Source organism: Dermacentor albipictus, chromosome 4 (assembly GCF_038994185.2).
Source record: "Dermacentor albipictus isolate Rhodes 1998 colony chromosome 4, USDA_Dalb.pri_finalv2, whole genome shotgun sequence".
Classification (NCBI taxonomy): domain Eukaryota; kingdom Metazoa; phylum Arthropoda; class Arachnida; order Ixodida; family Ixodidae; genus Dermacentor; species Dermacentor albipictus.
This window is the reverse complement of record NC_091824.1, coordinates 163,900,216-163,923,383: the sequence shown is the minus strand read 5'-3', so window position 1 is coordinate 163,923,383 and position 23,168 is coordinate 163,900,216. Positions and strand designations below refer to the sequence as shown.

At 45.3% G+C, this 23,168-nt stretch overlaps 1 long non-coding RNA gene across 1 annotated transcript; it reads left to right on the top strand.

The window, feature by feature from the left end:
* The first annotated feature begins 716 nt into the window (after positions 1 to 716).
* LOC139059728 (uncharacterized) lies at positions 717 to 13,013 on the top strand. Its single transcript, XR_011514326.1, has 2 exons — positions 717 to 798; positions 12,608 to 13,013. It is a non-coding gene; the product is annotated as an uncharacterized lncRNA (long non-coding RNA).
* The last annotated feature ends 10,155 nt before the right edge of the window (positions 13,014 to 23,168 follow it).

Genomic DNA, 23,168 nt, shown 5'->3' with positions numbered 1-23,168 from the left:
ATGTCCATATCCGATATCACACCAGTGCAGGTATCTTTGCCGTACGCTAGGAATGAGCGAACTGGGATGTTGCCAACCACTTGAATGCCTTTCAAAGCCTCCAATACTGCCTGAGAATTCACGTCCACCGTCAGAATGTTCTTCCGAGCATTAATGCGGATCTCTCTCACATGTCCTGAGGCTATTCGATCGAAGTATTTGGTCAGTGATTGTCTATTCAACGAATTCATATTCGTACCTTCCGTAGTTGGGGTGTAGCCCACGGAGAAGACCCGTTCCTCACATCTGCTGTTATGAGTAGAATCACTGCCTGCTGACGTCCGGCGAAGCTTGCGCTTCAAGTGGCGCGATTGGACTAGCGTGTAATCACTGTCAGAGTCCATCTCTGCCGCTGTTGAGCTGTCAGATGAATCGGGAAGCCTACAGTCGGTGATGTCGCGGTTTCCCACGGACAGGGCTACCGCCGCGGGACTCGCCTTGCCATGAGGGCGCGGAGGTCCTCCGTCCTCCATTCTGGAGGACGACGTCTTCGGGGAAGCTCCTGATATGTAGAAGGCGCACAACTTTGAAGAACCACAGAACAAGATCGACCGTTCCGGTTAAACATTTTTTAAAATGTATCGCGCTTAGCTGACGCCCCACATTATTTACCGCGCGTGATATATTATTGCCTATCATGATTTTTATCCATTGTTTGACTCTTATAGAAATTGGGCCGTCTGCTACGTAATTCGCCCAATGCAGCTTCTTCCTTTCGTTCCTCTTTGACCCACAGTCCGGCTTCATAAATCTGGCAAGGTGAGTTTGTATAGGCGCTGCTGTGTCGCGAAAACATTCGTGGCACTGATAATTGCGTCATAATAAATTCGTTCAACTGATTAATCCACATTGCGTAGCCTCCCATGTAAAGCCCGCCGGAGGTTTCGGACGACATCCCTCAACTGAAATTTTCGTTCAAGCAAAGTTGTACTGATACGAACATTTTGGCGGTATATATTAAAACTTCGGCAGGTAGTGATTGCGTGGGTAGATCCTGATACGGGGGTTCACTGCGCGTCCTCGCAAGTGTTTTAATGTGAATTGTAATGCGGTATGATCCTGAAGAGGAAGCTCTCACTCAGGAGCACCTATCTAAATACATCGACACCAAGAAGTCGTTTTAACTCGACAACCGCTGCACCGATTTTGATTACGTATGTTGCATTACAAAGCAAAAGCAATATTCTAGTGACCGTAGGAAGCCTATATTTTATTTAAGCCGTCAGTCTTTTCAAATGTCGTTTTTTTTTCAAAATGGCAGAATTATAAGGAAATTCACTTATCATGTTTACAGCTCTGTAACTCAGCAATGAAGAACGATACTACAATCCTTCATGCCTTGTAGCATTTAACAAGAAACTATCGCTAACCATCATTCTCTGATGCATTGCCCAATCAGTTTTGTTATTGTGCTAAAATAATGGATACAAACGCACTGATACGTAGGCAAGACGGAGTTAACTAATTATATGTAGCACGCTGAAAGCCGTTCCGCCTTGAAATGAGCTAATCGTCATCGGTCGCATACGCGCTCAGTTCTTCGTACAGGTTGCAGGCGTGGAACCAAGAGAGCCGTAAAACGTCTCTGTGGGGTGGCCTCAACTAGAGTGGCTGTATAGCCTTCCTGAGTGTGTTGACGTTGTCTTAAAGTAGAAATAATGCATCTTCAGGGAAACACCACATGCACTGGGACATTAGATGGGCACTGGGTAAAATAGCAACAGCCTCGCACAGATATGGTTTGCCCGGCTTTACTATAATATTTTCTTTTTAGGGTGAGACGGGCTGGTTATTCGCCTGGCCATTTTCTCCAGAAAAGCGTTAGAAGCTGACTTTGCTTAGAAAAAAAAATAGGTACAAGGAAAACCGAAAACAAAAATCAAACAAAAGTAATCAAATCGAGGTTAAGCCTCCCCGGACACACTAAGACTTTCGAAGATCTGCATTAAATCTTCACTGCAGTAGTGGCGTATTCTTCTTTCTCTATTAGCTGCACAATATGGCAAGTTTGGCCACGAAATCGCTGGCTATCAGAAAATATTAAGGAAAGAAATGTAATGAAATTAAAAAAAAATATTGCCAAAACAAATCTACAACGAAATAACAAAACTCCAACAAAGGCAACTCCACGGATCACATAAAGAATAGAGAGAAAAAAAAGTTGTAAGACTACAAGAGCAACACAAGATCTTCAGAAAAATGAGAATCTAAAAATAACTATGCGCATATAGTACTGTTCAACGACAATTGATGAAGCCTCTGTATATGCGCGACAGAATCTCATAAATCCTTGATACTCGTAACTAATCTTAATCTTTCTTGGGGTACGACCGGGGTCCAAGCACTTGCTGTACAAGATAGAGAGATATATATATAGAGAGAGAGAAAGAGAGAGAGAGAGAGAGAATAAAAACTTTATTGCATATATATAAAATAAGGCACGATGGTTGTAGCCCCTATTCCAGGGCCCCACTGGCACGAGCGGCTCGCTGGGCCTGGTCCAAAAGAGCCAACTGGCTCTCTTGACCCCCATCCGCAAGCCATGCCTCCCACTGCCTATTCCTCATTAGTGGATGTTGGTGTAATATGGGGCAGTCTATGTGCGGAGGCATCCTGGGGCACTCCCATGTGATGAGATTTAGTGTGGGTGTGTCTGTGCACTACGGGCACTCGTCAGTGAACCTCGTGAAGTGTATTCTGTATAGGTGGTGCAGGTTGGGTATGTATTCGTCTGCATACGACGCCAGTCCCTCTCCTGTTGGTTGTTTAAATCGAAGTGAGGATGTCCAAAACGTTTCTGCTCCTGCCTTTGCTGCAGGAGGATGTCACGAGAATTCGGTGGAAGGTTGTCGCTAGGCCATGCCGTTGCTCGGACGTCTAATCCTCGACCAATGCGGTCTGCCCTCGCGTTTCATGCCAGTCGCTCGTGTGCCGGACACCATATGATAGTGTGGTGCCCCTCTAGTTGAGTGCCTAAAATTTTCATTATTGATTTGGGTGCCGTCCCATGTAGAAGCAGGCGGCCAGTCGCTTGTCAGTCGGATAATATGACAGCCGAATTGGTTTGACACTCGGCGTCCTGAATGGCCAAGGCGATAACTGCAGCCTCTGCCACGCCTGCCGAGGCGGTGTTGAAGGATGCCGTTGTTATGTTGTTGCATGTAGAGACTATGGTGAAAGTGTCTGAGCTGGCTCGACTGGCATCTGTATAATACACCCCCGGTCCCATGCCAAAACGATTGTGAAGAGTCTTTACCCTTGCTCTGCGTCGTCCGGGATGGTACTTAAGGTTCATGTTTTTGGGAATTGGGGCCACCGCGATGTGCGATTGAACGTTGCGGTCTATCTGTGCCGTTTCCTCTCCGCAATACTGGGGTCTCAGGGGAAAGCCGAACCTTGCCAATACTTCCCTGCCCTGAGTTGAGGAACAAAATTGTTCTTTCTCTAACAAAGGTTGGCTATCCAAAGCGTTTGGATGGAGGTTAAAAGAAAAAAGAAGACGAAGTTCCGCGAGGCGGTGGTCCTGTTCCTTGCTGCTCCCTTTTCATTTCACCTTTAACTAGTTTGTTTACATTGTGCCTGGACTTCATTGCTCAGGAATTTAGCGAGAACTGTAGCGACCTACGAGCCCATTGAAACTAGGTACAAAGCCTTTTTTGCCTTTTCTCTCGGAGTGCCTCAAGCCACTACGGCGGCAGGCAGCCGAGCATGGCGGAACGAGCCCTATGACCGCCAGCATGTTTTGAGACACATGAGTACAACGCAGGAGCGCGTCCAAGATTCTGCCATCACACACCATGTGCATGATATCATCAAGCCGGCACGTTTAGTCCTTGAACATCAAGGCGCAGACCAGTGACCACGGTGGAACTCAGTGAAGGTGAGAGCAAGAGACCTCGTCTTGACGAAACACCCAATCCGGAGAACGACAGTACTTCAAACTATGACCTAAGTGATTATGAAGCCATTGAACCTTTCAAATTCGTGACCTACAACAAGAAAAGAAGGGAAGGAATCGCGGTGGTGTTCCGACCATCAGAAGAAGGACACAATTTTTGGCAAGTGAATATGAATCATGCTGTACCAGAAATTATCTCGCCGGCGAAGGAAAAAGTTCAAACGTCCCGCATAAGCAGAGAGAGAAGCTTTTCACTGAATGTCACCTCAGTGGCATCTGCGAAAAACCTGCTTTTACTGCATGAAGTCGCAGGACTAAGAGTTAAGCCCTACATACCGGCTTCGTACACTCGAAATATCGAAAAGATTCCTGACGCGCCACTTCAGTACACTGAAGGACAACTGCTCTAGTTCTTGAAATATTTTGGAGTAATATCAGTCCACCGACAAGCAAGATACTACCGTCTGGAGGATGGTATACCTGAATCCCGCTCTTTGCACATTGTAATCCTTCACTTCAGAGATGGCAAGCCAATGCCTCAGAGAATCCAGTTGGGCTTCACCAGCCGCCTGGTGGAAGAGTACTTTGGTCCTCCCGTGCGGTGTTATAACTGTCAGAGGTTTTGACACCTGGCAAAAAACTGTCGTGGGACACGTCGATGTAAAATCTGCTTGGAAAACCATGAGCATGCTGAATGCAAGTCTGTGCGACAGCCCAAACGTGAAAATTATGCAGGTAATCATACGGTTTCCTTCTCAGTATGTTTACAGAGCACGGCCGCTTCCATGCTACGCAAACATGAATTAATTCATGGGAAGCAACCATGACACAAGGGGCCTCTTTGAAACCTTGATGCAATAAGCCCAGAGAAAAACGCCATTTTACAGCAACTTAACAAAAATGAAAAGTAGCATCGTATTCGACGGTATTAAAGCAGCAAGCTGTGCAAGTTCCCCAGAGACAGGGGAGTCATCATTCTGCTACGGCCACTGAAGACCGCATATCACAGCAATATTAGCGACCTTACCTAGGAAAACCTCAGCTATCCTCAGAAGACGCCTCAGCGATCACCACAATGGCTACCAGAGCATCGGCATTATAAGATAACAGCACGCCACTCAGTGTTGGGCAGTTGATTCTTGTGTTAAAGTCCCCACATATGGTAATGTTTTATCCTGTAGCACTAAAATTATTTACCTAATTATCAGTCGTAATAGGTCTCGATGCTTGCAGACTGTTACACATATTTTAGAGAGATATACTTTGCAGGCTACATATTCCGGAAGATCTGAACTGGTTGACTGAGTGAGATAAGAGGACAACTCTTTTCGAACGCAGAGCATTGTTCTACTGTTTCCAGCTGGACGAGAAGATTGATATACTATGTAATTAGCATGACGAAAGTCATCACGTACTCCAGCCTCTTGTATGCATAGCACAGGGAAGCTGTATTGTGCAACTAACTTTCGAAAATCAGCAACAACGTAACTTGGGGAAGTAATCACTGTGATGCCCGCGGGAATATCGTTCAATGCACCGCGGAAAGATGCAATCTGATCTATCAGTATTGAATGATGGATCTGTGACATTGATGCGTGGATACCACTACGCCAGTTGCATAGACGTGACACTGCGCTCTAATGATCTTGTTGCCGATGCCAGATGGACAGCACTCGCAGAAACACAAGGACACGGTCACTTGCCAATTCTTAGATCACATCCGCATTTAAAAAGTACTGTGAAACGAAGATACGTGGATATAACAAACTGGCAGTTTTTTCATCAACACGTGTCCAGTCGAGTGTATTGTGAATCTGACGTAGAAAAACTCACATCAGCTAAACAAGAAACAATAAAAATGCGTACGAAACAAGTGCCCATTTCTGACGAGTACACATCAGTTGATAGAGAATATGAACATTTCAGAGCTGTTAAGGTGAAGAGCAGAACGAGCTGATCGCCGGAATGGAAATATCGAAGCGTATAGAAATTCGCAGCAAATCCACTCAGTCATGCGGAGGCGACTGCAAAAATTATGGAAAGAAAGATGGTGTGAATTTTGCGATACGTTGTCTCCCCTGGAACCACTTACTCAAGTATGGGTGACTATTCGTGCATTAATCACCCCTGTTGTTCAAGTACAACAATTTCGTGCTCTCAAAATAGCCAATAATACTTCAGAATTAGTGACTGCTGAGAAATTCTGCAGAGTTATAACTAGAGCAAGCATATCTATTGCTACTGCTCAGTTCCAATGTTCAGCTGAAATGGCAAAACAAAAAGTTCTTGGGCGTTTTCAGTCGCGGCATGTACAATTATACTACGAATTCTCTATGATGGAGCTAAAATGTGCGCTTGCGCCTTTTAAGACAACGACTGCGGCAGGTCCAGACTTTATTACATGAAGTATGTTTCAAAACATGGGACCTAATGGTCGATTGCCGCTTCTGGAATTACTCAATAACTTGCGGAAAAAGAAGTCTGTCCCTGACTCTTGGAAAGGGGCACGTGTAATACCTATATTGTGGCCTGGCAAAACACCTCTTTCTCTCGAGTCATTTCGTCCTGTGATTCTGACGAGCTGTCTATGCAAGGTTATGAAGACAATGACTGAAACTATGCTGCAATGGTGGTGTGAGCAAACAGAAGCACTTCCCGATCACATGACAGGATTGCGTAGGCGGTGATGCACCATGGATGCAATTTTGATATCGTTACTTAGGCTGAACACGAACGAGCAAGGGAAATGTCACAATAGCGGTTTTTAAGACATTAAACGAGCCTTCCACACAGTCAAGCTTGCTCACATATTGTGTGGCCTGCTAGAACTGGTAGTCTTGGAAATGCACTACAGTGGATGACCAACTTCTTGAATGGCAGATAAGTATTTATTCAAACAAGCGAAGGAAAACCTTCCTGTCATAAACTTATTCAAGGAGTCCCACAACGCAGTGTCTTAAGTCCGTTTTTCTCTTATTGTGTGATGGCGGATATACCGCGGAGATTTTCACCTGCACTACACTACTCTATACATGCGTATGATATTTGCATTTGGGCCTGTGGTTCAAGCACCAGCCTTGTTCAATCAACTTTGCAGGAAGGCCTAAACATTGCGGACAAATTTTTAAAGGAAAGAGGAATGGAACTGTCTTACAGTAAGATGGTTGTGTTGACTCTCATTAGAGGACACCTAAAGGATTTTCTGCTGTGCCTTTAGGGACAACATTTACCCACAGTGAAAAAAAACATTTCGGGGCTTACACTAAACATGCAACTTTCCTGGAATTCTCACATTAAAACCCTTTAGGAACAAATAAACTGATTAATAAATGTTCTTCGCCGCGTAGCAGGCACGACATGGGGAGGGTCGGTTTCATCCTTACTAAAAGTACACAATGCACTTATAAAGCAAAAGATAGTGTATTCTTCACCTGTTCTGCATGGAATCTCCCGTTTATCTGAAGAGAGGCCCCAACGATCAATGGCTAGCAGCCTTAGAGTATGCTTCGGCGTTCCTCGAGCAACCTCAAGTTCCTTAGTAATTGCAGAGACGCGTTGTCCTCCATTTCCTATTACGATGATGGTTGAAACCTGTCGACACTACTTGCGCATTTCAGTGCAGCACAAAAGGCGTCCCCTAGCAAGTGCACTAATTGAAAGAGACAGGGCGAACATCAATTCGGTGATTCAGGTGCACAAATATCTACTACCACATCACAAATTTTGGTTCTCGGATATCATCATCATCATCAGCCTGGTTACACCCACTACAGGGCAAAGGCCCCTCCCATACTTCTCCAACAACCCCGGTCATGTACTAATTGTGACCATGTCATCCCTGCAAACTTCTTAAGCTCATCCACCCACCTAACTTTCTGCCACCCCCTGCTACGCTTCCCTTCCCTTGGAATCCAGTCCGTAACCCTTAATGACCATCGCTTATCTTCCCTCCTCATTACATGTCCTGCCCATGCCCATTTCTTTTTCTTGATTCCAACTAAGATGTCATTAACTCGCGTTTGTTACGTCACCCAATCTGCTCTTTTCTTATCCCTTAACGTTACACACATCATTCTTCTTTCCATAGCTCGTTGCATCGTCCTCAATTTAGGTAGGACCCATTTCGTAAGCCTCCAGGTTTCTGCCCCGTAGGTGAGTACTGGTAAGACACAGCCATAATACACTTTTCTCTTGAGGGATAATGGCAACCTGCTGTTCATGATCTGAGAATGCCTGCCAAACGCCTTCCCAAATGCCAAATGCCAAATGCCAAATGCCTACCCTATATGGCGACTCGTCGCTCCAAAAGTTGAACTTTTGATTGAGTGAATTATTTGCAAACGAGATATCTTTATGCCTGCAGGGCAACAACTGGCATTATACCAGATATGCTTTCGATACCCTGGCTATATTCAAGCGTATACAGATGGTTCTTGCCAAACAAATTCTTCTACAGCTGCCTTTGTCATTCCATAATGGAACCAAATGTAACCGTTTAAACTATCTCACACGACGTCATCAACGGTAAAGCTTTTTGCAATATTGTCTTTGTCACTATACATAAATTCCATGCAAAAAGGGGAACAATGGGTCATCCTTTGTGACTCGCAGGCAGCTTTGTCTTGACTTCATAGTGACATCAGGAATTCACAAAACATGGCTTTAGTTTACGAGACACTAGAGGAACTTACAAAAGCAAGTGAAGAAAATGGCGCAATAATATTCCTATGGATACCTGGCCACTGCAGTATCATTGGGAATGTTGCAGCAGACAAGGCAGCTGGACAAGCGCATGCTAATAACGCCTCATATGGTCACCCTCTAACGCAAAACAAATTGCCGCACATACTAAGACAGATCTCAACCCGTGGTTTCAAAGCGACCTGGTTTGATTTGAACTCGAAATATTCAGATTTATTTCGCATTGAACGATCGCTTCAATTTAAGATCCTGTCCACATTAAATACAATCAGAGCCTTTGAAACGCTCATTCATCGTCTGCGGCTCTGTAGGGCGTACACAAAACACTTTCTGCATAAAATTTCAAGAGCTGATAGTCCAGAATGCACTTTTGGCAACGCAGATGAGGATGTAGAGCATCTTCTGGTACAATATCCGCGACACGGCACACACAGGAAACGCTTAGCACGTGATGCAGTGGCATTAGATCGCAGGCCCTTCACCTCAGGAAGATCTTAGGTCCCTTGCCAACATACTTTGCATACATCCTATATGCAAAGACGAGCGTTACTTGCCCTTCAAAGATTTCTAGAAGTGAGCAATGTTCTCTGAAACTATTGTGGTGAGTGTTTAAATGTGATAAGCGCATTCAGTTTTTTTTTTACCTGACTTTGGCCAATCCAATGCCTGGTTTTATATAGCTTCCTATGAATCTAATCCGTGCTTTCTTATGTGCGCTGATTTTAGTAGTTTAGTATATCGTAGTTATGTGACCGAACTTTGTGTTTACTTTAGTGCACATAAGTGACTGAACTTTGTGTTACGGCGTGGTTGAGTTGACTTTCAGATTTAGTGTGGCATTAGTGTACTCATGTGACTGGACTTTGTGTTTTTATGATTTGGAGTTGACTTTCAGTTATAGTGTGGTATTGGTGTAACTTATGTGACTGGAATTTGTGTTATTAGGATTTCAATAATTTTATTATGATTTATTCTTTTTTAATTTCGTATGTGAAAAGGAGTAGCCGGCGCCAATGAAAGGCAACAATATCTCCTAAATACCATATAATAATAGAAAGAAAGCGTTCGGATGACCGCGGAGGCAGTATGAAATACGCCGCTGGTGTTCAGGCTGCGCCACTCCGTCCACACGAACGTTATAGTGGGAACTAAGGGGGAAACTAAAGCTCGGGGTTCTCAGCGTTGCAAAGCCTGCGTGGTTTACATCGATTATGAGAGCAGCAATACGTGCAAGGCAAATTATACTGTGACGTTTAGCGACCCCGAACTTCACAGCGAGTTGTGACGCACGCCGTAGCGGTGGGCTCTATATTAATTTAGACAACCTGGGAATCCCTACCATGTGTCCGTGCACGAGTGATTTTGCATTTTTCCCTTGCTTAAATGCGGCCGCTGCAGCCGGCAATCAAACACTCGACGTCGGGCTCAGAAAAAGAGCGACGCAGCCACTAAGCCACCACGCCACCACGCAACATACAAAATAACTGGAGAGATGAACAGACACATACGAAAGTAAAGCGAATCAAAAAGCAAAACAAAAGAAAGAAAATACCGCAGGGGTTTTTGTTCTTATGCAGCCATCTACTTTTGGCTCCTCAATTGTGCTTTGCCAACACCAACATTGTGGCGTTGGAAACCAGCTGTATTTGTATACAGCAGCCCGTTCCTTGGAAGTCCGCCAACCGTTTATCTGAACGTCTGGCAAAGACACTGGAAAAAGAAGAGAAATGGCTCAACAGTGGCTCGAAGATTGCCTGCAAATGCGAACCGCTGGTCAGGCCACGATTGCCCAAACAATGACCATGAAAGAAAACTGCACGAAGCAAGTGCTGCTTCTCCTTCGGCGCACCCTTTTCCCGCTTTTTTGTTTCGTATTCTGGGCAGCACGGCCCTGAACAAAGCGATAATGGAGGGCTGGAGGCCACTTCTGGCTCGCAGTGAACTCCCTTGGATTGTTCTCCACCCATTGAAAACGCCACAGGACGTCATCTATTTTTTCTTTACCTTCGGTGCTTTCCGAGTAACTAAGTTGTCAAAGACGGCTAGCGTCATGATTTCGATAGGGCTCACAGCCGCATGCCACCAGGGTAGCAATACGTGCGACTCTTGCCTGGCACTCTCAATACGGTGATCATCGACCTCTGGTTGCACTGAATTACTGCAATATTACCACGCCCTTGGGGAATTACAAATTAGGTGATTCTCTTATTACCTACGTGATTAACATGGTTAACTTATCTATCGAAAACGAACCAGCGTCGACTATAGTGGGCAATCCATAATGCTGGGGAAAATGCCTTTCATAGATCAACAATAACTCTCTTACTGTGATGACAGTTAATACTGGACGTTCTCTAAGTGCGTACTCTGTATCTCGCAGTCACAAATGTAAGTCGTTGAATCCTCTTAAGAAATATAAGAAAAGAAAAGCGCTAGCAATGGCGATCGAGACGCGTAGCAACAGCAGCAGAACACCGCACTTCTACGAAGCAGGGCTGCAGAGTACGCGTGCTTCAAATGCAAGATAACAAGCATCCCTACGATGGAGAAAATTGGGAAGCAGAAAATGGCTGAACGTTTATGCACAGCCGGCAGCAAAAGTGAGACGGGCCGTATCGATCTCACCATTTGAAACGCAAGCAAGAAAGCACATATGAGAATAAAACAGACACAGCAGCCCCAGGGATTAGGCTCCCAGGACACGTCACGATGTTCGAACACAGCGACACAGTTAAAGTGCGCGGCCGCCTTCATTCTGTAAAATCTCAGAACAAAATAACTATAAAGAAGCAAAAAAAGAAGGAATGAAACTGTCCGCAACGCCGGGGAAGCTGCAGACAGTAGCGACTGCGAAATAAAAGCGCCGGATTCCACTGCGCTCCAGCGCGTTAATTATTCGCGCCGCCTCTTTCTCCCGGACGAAATTGGAAGCGCTACTTCGTTTAAATATAGGCCGTGGGAGAAGTAGCGCGCCATCACAGAACGTGAGTGCTAAACGTGCTAAGAAGCGTAGACACTCCCAGCTAAGCATACTCTCACCAAATCCTTGCAACGCCATGAACGCTGGACTTTCCAATGGTTTTTAGTTTCGCAAATTCTTGAGTGATAATACGTAAATGCATAAATCAATAAATAGTCACGATGTCGCCGGGTTATGTTGAGGGAGAGCGGGTCTTGCTTGAAAACGGCATTTTGATTTATGTGGTGGACTATTACGGCACATTCGTGGCGGCTGCATGCTTTGTGTGTAACAAAGAACGTGACACTCCTACAGCGCTTCATCGCAAAAAGCACGGCTCTATTCCCAGGGTATTCACTGCAGGAAGGGCAGCGAGAACAATAGCGAAGTATGAGCGAAATAGCGACGACTATGGGAAAACATAACAAGAATACGAATCCGATCTAACAAGTAAGAAATAATTTCAAAATTTAAATGTTACGACAGTGATTCTTACTTTATTCTTACTTTTTGGCTGGCGTGAACTTACAGCAGCGGAGGACAGAAATTTTGTGCTGATCACTGATGAACTTATTAGTGAGCTCAATTTCACTACTTGACTTCTGACAACTGATGGCTTCTGTCAGTTGTCAAGGCGGGTCCGCCTATAGGTAGGAATCGTAAGTCTTGCACCACTTTCACGATATTCGTTCCCACCCTTGCGCTGAAATGCAGTGGTGTTCTACTTATTTTCCTGCAACGCCTTCCTTGAGAACATATGTGCCACTGTCCAAGCTTCGACTGCCAACGATGTGGTCTGCGCTCTAAGACGACAGGCTTTTCTCGGAAATAAAGCTATTGGGTTATCGCCGAAGAACTCTAATATGGACAAAGCCACTAAAGCACTTATGTGCTTCTTGAAGGCAACTAGACTATACGAATATTTGTCAACATAAACAAGCGTTCTTTTGACACAGACGTTCATCTGCGGGAGTGTTCGCACTAACTCTCCTTTTTGTTGCGTATTCCAGGCAAATTTCTGCCGTCGCCATCACCGCGAGGTTCCGTATGAAGTCCAAATGCGATAAGATCCTATCGCACACCGCACGCCGCATAGAATATGTGCGAAGAGATATATAGAGCATGTGCGAAGAGTATGTGCCAAGAAGGGTGGTGGCTTGATGCAAGTCCAGGAATTTGGGACATCGACTACTGCGGCGGAGCCGACCTTGAGGCGATGTGATCGGCGTAACTCTATGGGAAGCTTTTTTTAAATAACCGGTTGCTGAGCAGTGCCCCATATTTCGCAAGTTGCACTTTAGGCACTTAATCCCGGCGACGGTCTCACGCTATATGTCGCTCCTAGATTAATTCTGCTGGCTGTATATTTTTGCTTGGACACTTTTGGAGACCCATTAAAATTTTTTAAAATGCTGATTGCAGCGCAGCGAGAATTAATCCACTAATTGCACTCTAGTGGCATATACTCAAGGTCTCCTTCTACATGCGGGTACCGTTTGGTTTTATTCCGCCTACAGACAGATGCACAGACAATGCACTTTATTTAATGCTGAGGAGCTACTGTGAGGACGTATAGCAGCACTATAAGCGCAAAAGGTTTGTCCGTCGTGTAATTGACCGGAAGGGCTCGTCAGTCATGTGAAAACTCACAGGCTCGAATGCGATATCATGATGCACATTGGTGCCCTGGCGTATAAGGACACACGATACTGTCAGATTCTGCGAGAAGCAGCGGACCGAATGGCTTTTGGAGCGGCACTGAAATATTAAGATAGGCTGCGCGCACCAATTTTCCTAAAGTTTAGGCGCATGGTAAAATGATTTATGTGATATTTAGAAAGACATTACCTTTCAGTATAACTCATGAAACCCAATAAATAATTTTTCAGAATTATAGAGCAATTAACTAATTAATTACATGATCAGCTAACAGAACAACAGTCATTAGTGATCACTAGTTACTAACATACTATGCTAAGTTCTCTCGATTTTACATGCCATTAATGTCATGAATATAAAATGAAATGTCACAAAATGAGTGCTTTAGTAATGAGGCCTGCTGGGAAGTATTATTATGAAGTCAACAGTGATAACGAATTATTTACTTTGCTGGTGCAATGGTGGGCTTAATTCCTGCATACCGTCATTGGCTTCATTCGCACTGTAATTAAATGAGCATTTTGGTTGCCATTGCTAACCGATAACGCCGAGTTGATATTTCATACAGCTTGCGTCATGGATATGAAATGAAAAGTTATTCAAACAGTAACTCAGTTATGATAACTAAGAGTGGTAGCACTGAGTTGCCAGTGACCACGAATCACTTTGTTTATTATGACAGCGGTAGCCTTTAGACATATATGTATTTACTGATGTGAATCAACAAGCCACTAAATAACTATTTCTGTAAAGGGGGGTTATTCCGGTCGTAGAGAAGCAGCGACCAACGGAGCAACGACAGGTAGGGCGCAGCCAGAGAGCGAACTGGGCATGAGCCAAGCGATGGCAACGGGGCTTTTTAGCCTGCTGATCTTCTTCGTCACAATCACACCCGGAATTGAAGAGTAGCCATCCTGGCGACCTAGGAAGAGGTGAGCGGATCGTCATACGGCTTCAGCCGGTCAATGTGCACAGTCTCTCGTCCCCGATGACGCAGACAGGGAGATGGTGACACGGGCTCGACCACGTAATTCACTGATGATGGTTGCGCAACCACGCGGTAGGGCCCGTGGTACTTTGGGAGGAGTTTGGACGAAAGGCCAGGAGCAGCAACAGGCGAGACTCGAAGCCACACGAGTTAGTCGATAGGGAAGGGGTGATGGGGTGGGCTGAGGTCATGGCGCTCTTTTTGGTGGCACTATTGAGCAGACGTCAAAGAACGCGCCAGCTGTCGGCATTTTTCGGCGTACTGATGGACCGTAAAAACAGGTGAGCATTCAGCAGGGTCCGGCCGGTACGGGAGAACCGTATCAATGGTGCTGGAGGGATGGCGGCCGTAAAGCAGAAAGAATGGTGAGAATCCGGTAGAGGCTGGAGAGGCAGCGTTAGGCAGCGGTCTCGACTCCGGCAACATTGATGCCTTCAGGTAGCATATGTGGGTTTATTGACCAGTTGCCTTCACCCAAAAAAGATCACGTTCTCGTGACGCCTGTGGCGAAAAGGACGTTGCACGTCCGCCGCCAATTTCTGTGAGTGGTGGTGCTGGCTAACACTCCCAAGGTTCTACTGGGACACATAAATACCAAGAAAGTGGATGGGAAAACGGCGCCGTGGTAGCTCAAGTGGTAAAGCATCGCCCGCGAAATGCGAAGGTTGTGGCTTCGGTTCCCACCTACGGCAAGTTGTTTATTCATCCACTTTAATTAGCATCAATTTATCGTTTCCTTATTTCATTTATTAAGCACAAGGAATTTCCCCTATGTTGTCCTTGGTGTCAGTGTTTGTTGGCTTCTTAGGATTAAATCTTCCGGTGTGACAGGGGTATTAGTCGTACGGATCTCCAGGCTATATAGAAATTTTCGTTCGCAAAGAGGACCCAAGACGGCTTGGGAACTGACGCCAGTTTTCGATTTCTGGGTCTTGGGTCAACGCAAGTGGTAGAACCCAAGATTGGTTTGGGTACTGCACATGCAAACTTGCGGCCCCCAATTTCCTTGGGTTACTAAGCCACTTGGGTCCCCTATTCTAAAACTCTCTACTGCACTCTTACAAAAATTTACATTGTTTGGGGCTTATCTTGTCCCACAACAATAATCGACATCTATCTTGCCCGTATTTCCTTTCTTTAACGCTGAGAGCCCGGTGCTTCCAAGTGACTAAAGCGCGTTATCAGCGTGAGACAGCATTCTCGAGAGGAAAGTACCGAGCGCAGAGTTTTCAAGAAAGTAAATGCGAACAAGGCAGATGCCGATTATTTTTGTGGGACAAGTCCCAAAAGGTGCAAAGTATTTAAGATTGTAAGAAGGACAAGCTTAGGGTATCCCGCTGATTTAAGACGAATGATCTGTTCTTTAAAGCTGTCTGTCAACTCTGTACAGGGCTTGCGTAATGCATTAGGCAGGCATAACTTGTCTATTCAGCCTCTTAACTAGTTTGTAGTGTGCCGACTCATATGGGAGTAGCGACTCATTGGCGTGTGGCTCGTATTTCTAGCAGATATGTTCATCACGAAATAAAAGCATAAAGTTGAGAAAAGGTATTTTTTCGCTAAAGGGCATTTCATGTGCTAATTCTAGATGCGATACCTCTTCGCGTACGAAGGATAGGGAAACTTCTTTCAAAATGCGTTGAAATACGCGGTTTGACCAGAATTGTAAGAGCTTGGATTTGTATCATACTGATTCGTTTATTGAATTCAGATTTTCATTGTCACTAGACAGAAATATTAAAACCCTTATTCATCGATTAAGGCTAGGCACTGCCTGCACAAAACATTTCTTACATATGATAGGCCGTGCTAAAACACCCGTATGGTATTGTGGATTTGTATACGAAGATATACATCACCTCCTTCTAGATTGCCCACAACACGACACACGAAGACGCCGCCTTAAATCAACCCTAATTACATTATACCGCAGACCTTTCAGTTTACGGAAACTTTTGGGTCCTTGGCCAAAAACGGCCTTGCAGAAGAGCAATTTAAAAGTATTAAACAAACTTTTCTCGTAAACAGCGGCATTGTTGACCGTTGTTACCTCTTTTAATGTTCCTTTCATTTCAATGGTGTATATGTATGTGTTTGTGGATTATGTTATGCCGACTGTTCTGTTGTGACTATATGTGTTAAGGCATTTACACGATGTATGCACCGCCCGCTGACTAGGGAGTGTATTATTAGGCGACAGTATCATTTGTATCTTTTGAAACTTTCTTCTACAAAGCTATGGAGTAATTTAACTTGTATACTGTATGTACCATGTATGTTTACGTTATAATGTTACTATGAAAACGTTGCCTGTATGTCCTAGTGCTTGTATGAAAAGGTTATTTGATACGTAATCTTGAACCCTGTATGTTCTAGGCTAGACGCATTCAAGAGCTAAGTAGCAGCCTGCGCCTTAAATTGCGCGTCGTCGTCTCCTTCTAAGCCACCACGGCGGCTCGAAGATTAAGCCGCGCATGTTAGCCAAGAGTTGTTTCGTGTGACACGCATTTTATGCAATACAATCCACCTTTTTCTCGCGCATTTCAGCGAGTCCCAGCATACGTACATGCACGTCACTGAGCTACGGCTGCTGGTGCATAATCTGCACCGCGTGTTGAGGCCTAACGAACAATCCCGACCTTTCCACGCACCGTCCACTCCATCCGCTTAGATTCCGCAACGAAATCATGGTTGCTGCAGCTTATCCTGCAGAAATTTCAACTCGCCAGATGTGTTTCCGCCTTTTCAAATGCAACTGAATGTTGCCCGGCAGCTCCCCGTAGGGAAATCTTCAGCTCCAGTTTATGAGCTTTGAGCACCACTAGTTGCAAATCATTACGTAGTCCTTAATTGGACGCAATGCAAGCACGAAATCGAAAACGGGGCACGGCTCAGTTCGTGGCTGCGGCCCTAGCTTTGCTAGATCAGCTTGCATTCCACCCCATAGGCAGGCATACTCACTCATTTCATAGGCGTCAAATAGAGCGTTATTGATTAGCGAAGGGTGCGAGTGAGCGTACGCATGTAAGGGAGTGAATGAAGGTGAGTTTGAGTGGAAGTGACTAGGAAGAGCAGTGATTGTCGGTCAACGTGAGTACGAATGAAAATTAGTTCCGGTCATTTTGAGTGTACGTGAGTATGTACTTGAGCGAGTTTCGGTGAGTGGCTGTGGACGAGAGTGTGAGTGGCCACCAGTAAGTGTAAATGCAAGTGATTATGAACGTCGAGCTAGTGTCAGTGATAATAAGTGGGCGCGAGTGAGTACCCATGGGTGTCGGCGCACATGAGTGTAAGTGATTATATAGCTTGCGAAAATATTGGTGAAGGAGTACCCGCTTATTGTGCCGTCTATGTTGCTGCCTCACTGCACCGAGAATTGAGATGGTGTTTTCCGGGCAAAGAGCGTGAAGTCGTGCATTGTGAAAAAAAGGCATGCCCTGCGGCCTGCTTCTCTTCGCTCGTGGCACTTCTGCTTCCTGCAGCCAACGTGATTTGGTGCAAAATGTCCCAGGAAATTTCTCAACCCGACAGTGCTGTACGACACGCGCGAATAAATCAAACTTTGCGACATATTATCACACTTAAGTGGAGAGGGGGATACAAAGGGTGAGACAGTGGAACGGACATGAAAATTGTGTCTCTAATGAGGAAGTGGAGCTACTACCCTACTTGTTAAAAGCTACCTATACTCGGCGTAGAAGTAAAAACGCAGCATGCAGGACCGGGCGGAGCGAACAGGTTAACTTATTTTCCTGTAGAGCCAAATGGGACGAAAGGAACCAAAAATGATGTAGACAAGGCAGATGCTAACAAGTAACAATTTTATTTAGAAGAGAAAAGAATACAAATACCCATCCGGCCTGGGCATGCATACATTAAATCGCATTTTGAATGGCGAGATAGATTCTCTTTAAAACGCTTTGGATTGAACATAAGTGTACGCACGCGCAGGCTGGCTTTTGTATTTGTCCTTTGGTTTTCATATTATTCAGAGCTGTTGATCAGCACCTATCCTGTGGGCATTTCTCTTGTGTGCTTACGTGGCCATCTTGCCTTAAGCAATTTGGACGGGTTAAAGATGAGACGACAGACATCCTGAACACACACCTGACCATAACGACAATAAGACGCTGGTTAGGAAGGCTTATGTCGAGAGCCAAAGTGAAGGATTACTATCACGCGCTTGTCGGAAGTCAAACAGCCTGTCTACTTAATTCCATGCATACGCGCCTCTCGGCTAAGCTGTCATGCCATGTCCTCTCACAAATGGACTGCTGCGCTTGTCTATCATTATACGTCCTACCTCTTAGTCCTGGTGGCTGGGTACTCTGAGAGAGAGAGAGAGAGAGAGAGAGAAAACATTTATTAGAACCATCGAGGTGGTTGCTCTTGAGGTCGAGTGGGTGGTGTCCTCATTCCAGGACTCCACTGGCCATGGCTGCTCGACGTACTTGCTGGACGAGAGCTTCTTGTCCCGCCAGGGTATCGCCGGTCAGCTGTACCTCCCACCGCTCAAATTGCGTGCTAGGCGTCTTTAAGTGTTGAGGCTTGCCCCCGCACCCCCATGAGATGTGGAAGAGTGTAGGGCGTGTGTCGCCGCACCAGGGGCAGATGCCGCGATATGTATGTGGGAACATTTTACTGTATTTGTGTAGGTTAGGAAATGTGTTTGTCTGAATAAGTGCACTGTAGTGTTTACTTGCTCCTTCTACGCGCCTGCATGCAGTAACGGGAGAACAACGCATCGTTAATGCGCACATTGCGCTCCATGTTATTTGTGTGTTTCTTTCTTCTGCGCCCTGGAGTCAGGTGCAGTTGACTTGATAATCATAGATGCTCTGGAACGCTTCATCTCCGGTACTCTGTATTCTGGTTACCGACTATCTGCCAAGACATTTCTGGTGTTTCTGCCATCACGAATAATGTATTTGATGTATTAATATAGTGCGTATCTATGTCTGCTAGGTGCTCTAAATAAACGAAGGATAATCCGTTTAGGCTCTTGTTTGACGTTATTCCGCTACCTTCTATGTCCCGCTCGTCTATGCTTTGCAGCCATACAACAATGCACAACATGCCCTTCTCCCTCTCTAAATAAATAAATAAATAAATAAATAAAATAAATAAGTGTCGGACATATCGCCTTGTGCGTCGAGCGAATTATATGTTAGGAGCGAAAAAACTCCTAAGATGTAAGGTAATAGTTCTTACGGAAAGGTGTTATCACGTGCCCCTTGGGGTCACTTGAAAATACATGCGTCTTTACGGTCGCACCAGCGCCATGTTACGCCTTGCAAATAGTAGGCCCTAGCATATTATTGCTATGAAGCTAGCGAGTCTGATTCATGAATTCAAACAATGATTAAGAGGGAAGTGTGCTTGAGCAAGATGAATAACTTGTTGCAGTATACTTAACTAACATGACCTCATAGTTAAAACAGGCAATGGAAAGAGTGAAAATATTGTGGTGGCAAAATACTTTGTTAACTAAAAATGAAAAATTTGAAGCCAAGAAGCTGCGTAGCAGGCTACACCTAGGAGTTCTTAAGGGTGTAGGAGCGAGTAAGCGAGATTCCCTGGAAGTATTTTTTGTGTCAAAACACACAAGGTTGACGCCCCCTTCGTCTCTGAATATGGCGCATGGAAAAAGTCTATCGCAATATTTCTTCGAAAAATGCTCAGCCTGTTACACACTGATGGCTCGTTCTTAGTGTAGAACTTTGATGTAGTCTTGGACTACCTCAAATCGTCATCACATGTGAACTTCAGGTCGTTTTCAATAGACATTAAGGGCGTGTTCTATTCCTTACCCCAATCATGTCTGCTCTCCCGTGTCCAGAATTGTATTGACAGGTTCGGAACAGTTGCCTGCATGAATACGCCCGGGACATTAAGTAGTGACTTTTTAGAACTTAGTTTCTGCCTTTGGTCTACCTTTATTCAGTGGGGCGGGCAGCCGTTTACACAGAAGGAGTTAGTGGCTATGGAAATTTGCTGCTGAGCACGAGGTCGTGGGCTCGACCCCCGGCCGTGGTAGCCACATTTCGATTAGGCGGAATGCTAAGCTTGTGTACTTAGATTTAAACGCCTGTTAAAGAACCCTAGATGGTCGAGATTATTACGGAAAGGTTTTGCTGCCTCCGGCAGTATGAATTGTTATGACACTGTAGAAATCCTTTGAGCGCAGGGGGGTTTATACACTGAATCAGCGTCGTCATCATCATCATCATCTTTTTATTTCCACTGCCCCATGAACCAAGGCCTCTCCCTGCGATCTGCAATTATCCCTGTCCTGCGCCAACTGATTCCAACGTGCGCCTACAAATTTCCTGATGTCATCGCCCCACCTAGTTTTCTGCCGTTCTAGACTGCGCTTCTCTTCTCTTGGCACTCACTCTGTGATTCTAACGGTCCTCCGGTTATCCATCTTACGCATTACACGTCCTGCCCAGCTCTATTCTTTCTCTTAATGTCAATTAGAATATAGGCTGTCCCAGTTTGCTTTCTGATCCGCATCACTCTCTTCCTGTCTTTAACGTTACGCTTAATATTTTTTGTTCCGTCGCTCTTTGCTACGGTCCTTAAGTTGTTCTTGAGCTTCTTCGTCAGCCTCCAAGTTTCGGCGTTAGCACAGGTAAAATGCAGTGATTGTGCACCTTCCTTTTCAATGATACTGGTAAGCTCCCAGTGTGGACCAGCAACTGTTTCTGCATGTGGAGCCAACCGGGCGTGACCATGGTTAACATCTCTGCCCTTCCTTTTTAATTTTTCTCTATCTACCGAAGTGCCAATCGTAGTTTAAGCGGCAACCTTTTTACATTAGATTGATTGAAGAGCCAATCAATTTGCAAGGTTAAGCGGACGCCAAAAAAGTATATTAGCTTAATCTGTATTACTAGACTACACTTAAATAGCAAGAGGGCGCTCCTACCAGAGAGGAGGCTTAGTAAATCTGAGGAAAACATAAACATAAGATATGGTTGGAGGCACTGCTGTGTGTTCTCGCAATAGTGCGCCACTATGTCATAAATTTTACGGTGTCTACATGAGCATAGTCAATTATTCATTGTTAAAGAATGACTACCATTACTGTAAAAACTCAATCCGGCCAGCCATGGTAAATTTTTCTACTCCAAAGAGGCCCAAACAAGCGAACATAGCTTGAAATCTTATACATGTGCTTAAACATGCCTGCGCTATGGTTTCATCACGAAATTAAAAACGGAAAGTATGACCTTTATCCCCCCCCCTCCGCTCTCTCTCCCCAAATAATCAAACTTTCAAAGTCAAATAAGTGAAGGTGAGTTGTGAAAGAATAGCTTACCCTCCTAAACTGCTTTAGTGTTGATAATTAGCGTCCTGCTAATTAACGAGAGAAGAGAGAGGACGGGAAGGGGAATTTTTCGCAATCTTGGCGAGGAGCCATGAGCACAAAACATGGCGCCGCTGTTGTTTTAGGTGGTGGTGGTGGTGGTGGTGATGTTGAAGCAGGCGGGGTTAGCCTGGCATACATAGCCGGCAATTGTTCCGCCTGATCCTCCTTCACTGCACGGCTGACAACTACATGTCACACGAAGAACGACATCGTACGACATAAACTGTGTCAAGTTTGAAAACGTACGATTTGACAATGCATAGGCATCCTAAGCGCGTTTCATTTGTCTGGGCTTCCTCGAAGACGAAACTCAAGTGTAAGCGGTGGCACGCCATGTTCGCGGCGCGCACTCGCAAGCAAGCGCAGTTGACTCACCATAGAAACAGCTACGCAGCATAGAGCAGCTACTGAATATCGCCAGCGTGCCAGCGCGCTATCATGCGTGTAACGCGCGTATCGAACCGTGCTGAATTGGGAATGTGGCAGTGTGCGTGCTTCGCATAGCAGTTCAGGGATCGGAAAGAGGAAAACGTGCGGTGGCTTACAGGCGCCCAACACTGAACGATTACAAAGAAAGAAAGAAAGAAAGAAAGAAAGAAAGAAAGAAAGAAAGAAAGAAAGAAAGAAAGAAAGAAAGAAAGAAAGAAAGAAAGAAAGAAAGAAAGAAAGAAAGAAACAAAGAAAGAAAGAAAGAAAGAAAGAACGGGTCTATTTCTTTATGTGCGTTCGTCTACACGCAGTGGTGCCATTCACACACACCTGTCCACAGGCAAATGAGTACTGTGCTCTGCCAGACTTGAAGTGTTCAGTGTTGTGTAAGCGATGCCGATGAGGCTGCTAGAGCGGCGCATGTCTGTCACTGGCGCATACACAAATGCGGGCATGACTTCACTGGGGTGCACGAATATACTAGTCTACAGAGTCGTCTATTTTCTGCCTTGCGCCCTGAAACAAGCAAAACACACATACGCACATGCACGCACGCACATGCATTACCAGGGCTAAATGGGCGGAACAAGAAGCCTGGGTACACAGGACTGGTTTAGAACATGAACAATTTTACTCCACAGAAAACAAAGAAGAGGGAAATTGATTAGCTCTGTCAGAAGTAGAGTGATGGTGGTAAGTGACGACTTCTGCATTGGTTTCCGTGCTGCCTTTCTTTTTTTTCGTGTGTTTGAGCCTCGCTACGCTTATAGTGTGGCTAAAGTAAGATCAGATAATATCGAGCGCGTCCTGTGTTCCGTATCATATCTATTTAGCTCTTCATATGCTCTGCCCTGGTTCTGGTGGCTTCAAGTCCCGCAACATTGCACAACTTGAGTGGTACAATATCGAGGGGCGCATGGGCTGACGCATAGCTGCGTGGGATCCAAAGCCGACGCGTAACCGAGACAGGCGAGCGTTAGTCTCGCCCTCTCCCAGCCCCGCTACTCCAGTACCAGCACAAAGGAATGTGCTTGGCGTCGCAGTTCGAGCTCGTCTCGGTGGCGACGGCGATGCAAAACGTGCTAGTGCGTGCGGAGTTTCAAAGCATCGGACGACAGGA